Source organism: Rana temporaria, chromosome 4, assembly GCF_905171775.1.
Source record: "Rana temporaria chromosome 4, aRanTem1.1, whole genome shotgun sequence".
NCBI classification, from domain to species: Eukaryota; Metazoa; Chordata; class Amphibia; order Anura; family Ranidae; genus Rana; species Rana temporaria.
This window is the reverse complement of record NC_053492.1, coordinates 310,811,998-310,817,168: the sequence shown is the minus strand read 5'-3', so window position 1 is coordinate 310,817,168 and position 5,171 is coordinate 310,811,998. Positions and strand designations below refer to the sequence as shown.

Sequence of the window (5,171 nt, the reverse complement as noted above, 5' to 3'; positions counted from 1 at the left end):
GCAGAACTACAACTTCCAGCATGCCTGGGAATGCTGGCACTTCTAGTATTGTAAGTTCTGCAGGCCCACATTTTTCAGGCCTTTATGCACGGGTCTCTAAACTGTGGCACCCTAGATGCAGCAAAAGTAAAATTCTTAGCATGCACTGACAGACCGTGGCTGATGGGAGTAGTAGTTTTGCAACAGCTGGAGGTGGACTGGTCTTGAAACCCAGAGTTAAGTAACAAACACGTAGTGTTTTGCAACCATTCTGCCTCCAGCTGTTTTTTTCCTGTTGAAAAGCCTGTGGCGTGCAAAACACAACCCAAAAACTCCACCCGGATGCAGTGAAAAATGTGCACACACCTAAAGAGTGACATCACAAAAAACTGCGACGGGTACATACGTCAGTGGTCCTCCGAAAAAGGTCCCGTCTCTGACCCCCCGGGGCGTTAGGCTCCTGACAGGGAAAAGAGTTAGCAACGCATATCTCCCCTATACGTGTATCCTGTGTTGTTAATAATATATTCATAATTATGCAAATGATAATGGCTGCTATATTTATGCAAAAAAGGTGGCGACCGAAATGGCAGGATATAAAATCTTTCATGTTACCCCTGTCATTGATTAATAAGGCGAGAATGCTTCCAATTGTTGAATAGCATACATTTACGTCATATATCCATAAGGCTGTCAACAGAAGTATTACAATATACTTTGTTCTTCATCTTGCAGAAGTTCCTGGAAACAGGATACGATGAGCTGCGGAGGCAGCCAGAGAAAAGGGCTGTGGTCAGCGCCCTAATCGCTGACTTTGGCGGCCAACATGACCACAAGGCCATTGTTAAGAAGTGGTCTGACCTGAAGAGGCGCCAAATGGTTCATGTCAGACGTCTTCGGGCTAAATATCATCCAGGTAAGTTATTGTTGACAGTTATGTTTTTTTTTAAAAAAGTGTATTTTGTGCGTGAACTCGAAAGAGAGAGGAGCCGGCCTGCAGGAGTTGGGAGGCCTCCCCCAGAGGCAATCTGCCACCTTTCTCCATGCCCCGGTTGGCAATGGCGGGTGTGAGGGGGTCCTCCCAACCCAACCTCGCATAGCACACCCACCACGGGCGGGGCTGAGACCACCAAACTCAATTCACAGGTAGCCGAGAGCGGGATCCGAACCCCTAGCTGCAGAGGTGAATCAGTTGTCAGTGCAGTGGCAATCGCGTGGAGCCACCGCAGCTCCTTTGGTGACAGTTATGTAAGGTCATATGTAATTCATGTAAGGTCAGATGTTGTTAACCAAGATGCCATGTTGTGCTAACATATATCACCACCGGCCAAGGTATTCATAGTACTGTTGAAAAAAGACATGGGGCAGCAGACAGGAACACAGAAGTTATGTGGGAACATAATTTTCCCATTGCTTTGCATGGGACTTTAAAGAAAAACCCCGACCATGGCAAGTGGGGGTGGGTAAGGTTTAAACCACCTATCCTATGTTTGTGGCTGACATATAAGTAACCTGTGTGCCAAGTTTCATATAAATATCTTTAGCCGTTTGTACGTGATGCTGGAACATACATACATACATACATACATACATACATACATACATACATTTATGCACACACACACGTTGAGTTTTATATATATAGATTACCACTAAATTCCTGTGTTAGGAGTGGGGTTGTTATAGTAATCCCGTGTGCTCCATCAGGCCCTTTTTTTAACATGAGATGGTCTGAACAAAACAAAGGAGACAAAAACAGTTCATTTTAACATGGTTGCATCCCAGCTCACGCTCAGTCCCCTGTAGTGCCCACAAGACCCTTTAATATAACATTGTCCCATTGGTTAACTGTCTATATAAATCAATTTGTATTCATATACAATACAGCACAGTACACAGAATTTGCATACGTCATTAGAAAACATTTTTATAATATATGAACATTGTGTTATTATAGGAGCTCCAATGCCAGTTATCCGCGCCAAGCGCAGAAGGCGCCAGGCCGATGAGGAGGAGGAGGAGGATGCGGCAGAGGAGGATGCGGCAGAGGAGGAGATGGATGAAGAGGAGCAGCCAGGGCCCTCCCACTCCCCAACCCCAGCTCCTGCTGAGGAGCAAGCTGAGGAGATTCCCCCCCCCACCACCCCAACTTCTCAAGCAGAAGAGCAGGAGGAAGAGAGCGGTCCTGTGAGCCTCGCTCAGGAAGGTAAATATGTGCACAATGATTAATAACATTTCAACAACAAAATGTAGATATAAAAATGGACAACATATAAAGCGCACCTGTCAGATTGTAGAACCATAATATGGTATTGATGCTAGAAGTATACAGGTAGTGCATAATTATTAGGCAAGTTGTATTTTTTGAGGATTCATTTTATTATTGAACAACAACCATGTTCTCAATGAACCCCAAAAACTCATTAATATCAAAGCTGAATTTTTTTGGAAGTAGTTTTTAGTTTGTTTTTAGTGTTAGTTATTTTCGGGGGATATCTGTGTGTGCAGGTGACTACTATTACTGTGCAGAATTATTAGGCAACTTAACCAAAAAATAAATAGATACCCATTTCAATGATTTATTTTTAACAGTGAAACCAATATAACATCTCAACATTCACAAATACACATTTCTGACATTTAAAAACAAAACAAAAACAAATCAGTGACCAATATAGCCACCTTTATTTGCAAGGACACTCAAAAGCCTGACATCCATGGATTCTGTCAGTGTTTTGATCTGTTCACCATCAACATTGCGTGCAGCAGCAACCACAGCCTCCCAGACACTGTTCAGAGAGGTGTACTGTTTTCCCTCCTTGTAAATCCCACATTTGATGATGGACCACAGGTTCTCAATGGGGTTCAGATCAGGTGAACAAGGAGGCCATGTCATTACTTTTTTTTATTTAATACCCTTTCTTGCCAGCCACGCTGTGGAGTACTTTGACACGTGTGATGGAGCATTGTCCTGCATGAAAATCATGTTTTTCTTGAAGGATGGTGACTTCTTCCTGTACCACTGCTTAAAGAAGGTCTCTTCCATAATCTGGCAGTAGGACTGGGAGTTGAGCTTGACTCCATCCTCAATCCGAAAAGGCCCCACAAGCTCATCTTTGATGATACCAGCCCAAACCAGTACTCCACCACCACCTTGCTGGCGTCTGAGTCGGACTGGAGCTCCCTGCCCTTTACCAATCCAGCCACGGGCTCTTCCATCTGGCCCATCAAGACTCACTCTCATTTCAGTAGTCCATAAAACCTTAGAAAAATCTTTCTTGAGATATTTATTGGCACAGTCTTGACGTTGCAGCTTGTGTGTCTTGTTCAGTGGTCGTCGTCTTTCAGCCTTTCTTACCTTGGCCATGTCTCTGGGTATTGCACACCTTGTGCTTTTGGGCACCCCAGTGATGTTGCAGCTCTGAAATATGGCCAATCTGGTGGCAAGTGGCATCTTGGCAGCTGCACGCTTAACCTTTCTCAGTTCATGGGCAGTTATTTTGCGCCTTTGTTTTTCCACACGTTTCTTTTGTTTGATGATCACGCTTCAGAAGCTTTGCAATTTTAAGAGTGCTGCATCCCTCTGCTAGATATCTCTCTATTTTGGACTTTTCAGAGTCTGTCAAGTCCTTCTTTTGGCCCATTTTGCCAAAGGAAAGGAAATTGACTAATAATTATGCACACCTGATATAGAGTGTTGATGTCATTAGACCACACACCTTCTCATTACAGAGATGTACATTACCTAATATGCCTAATCGGTAGTAGGCTTTCGAGCCTATACAGCTTGGAGTAAGACAACATGCATAAAGAGGATGATGTGGTCCAAATACTCATTTGCCTAATAATTCTGCACTCCCGGGATGTGTTAGACACATAACAAGTGTATACACATGATAATGATTGATTAATAAGCAAAAAAAATATTTTATTTATTTGGTAACGTTCTTTGAAATCCAAATGTTTTTTTATTATATCCTAACAGTAGCAAGAAAGATGATGCAGCAGCACGCGCTGCTAAAGAAGACACATCTGAGGATTAAGGGAAATCATCAACAAATTCGCTACCTGGTCCAGCAAAATACGCAGCTAGACCAGCAGCAATTAGAATATCTTGCTGAGCTGGAAAGGCTTCAGAAGCTCATGCTCAGCTATGTCTGAATTAATTTTTTGATTAAAAAATGTTATTTTTTGGAAATGTTTCATTTCTTTTTGAGATCGATTTTTAGGTTTTTCAACACATCTAACTTCACATCGAACAAATCAACATCAACACATCTAACTTCATAATAAGCAAAAACATTTTATACTATCATTTTATTTAACACAAACCTAGGACAAACTAAAGCACACGGACACAGACACGACGAACACAAAATAAACTGTTGAAAAATGAACATAACAAAAGCAACAATATATATATATATATATATACAGAGAGAGAGAGAGAGCAAGAAAGAGAGAGAGAGTGCAGATTTGCTCTTGCAGACAGCCTAATGGTTGCAGTATAAAGGCCGCAAACCAGGGTTTAACATAAGGTTAATTGTTTTAGTTACACTTGCTGTTACGATCCGGTCTGGTAGCTTGAAGCGGAGGCTGTTGGTGAATCCGCTGTGCCAGAGAGGTCATGAAGCTTTACTCAGCATGGAGGCAGCAGCAGTAGTATTAAAATATAATGTAACTAGACAATGCATTTCCTGAGGAAAATGCGAGTGGGAATGCTGAATAGCTTAATTGCTGAGCCCCTTGCCAAAGACATTCACCATAACCACTACACTATCTTTAGGACACACAGCTTCTTTCTCTATCTGCAAAGTATAGAGTATGCTGACTTCCTGGTCGCCCCTCCCCCCTCAAGAGGTTTCCCCTCCCCCCCAGGTCAGTGAGGAGGAATATTGCACTGAGGTCAGGAAAGTTATTTATGGAAAGAAATAACATTACAAACGCTTTTAATTCACAGATCAAATACATGATTTAAGCCTCCAAACAAAGCTTAATAAATCCTCAACCGTACATGCGATCGATACAACGACTACACCGTTTGAAATACACGGCCCTTGTGAACGCATTGATATGAAATTTATGTTGATAAACTTAAAAATGTGGCCATGTCTGCGATTTAGAAAAGAGCGTCTTTGTGAGTTTTGCAGCAACATTTTTTAGATAATTTAACATGAGAGTCTATGAGACAT

At 42.2% G+C, this 5,171-nt stretch overlaps 1 long non-coding RNA gene across 1 annotated transcript; it reads left to right on the top strand.

The window, feature by feature from the left end:
• The first annotated feature begins 2,142 nt into the window (after positions 1 to 2,142).
• Positions 2,143 to 4,177, top strand: LOC120935403. The gene is made up of 2 exons (XR_005748460.1): positions 2,143 to 2,185; positions 3,965 to 4,177. It is a non-coding gene; the product is annotated as an uncharacterized LOC120935403 (long non-coding RNA).
• The last annotated feature ends 994 nt before the right edge of the window (positions 4,178 to 5,171 follow it).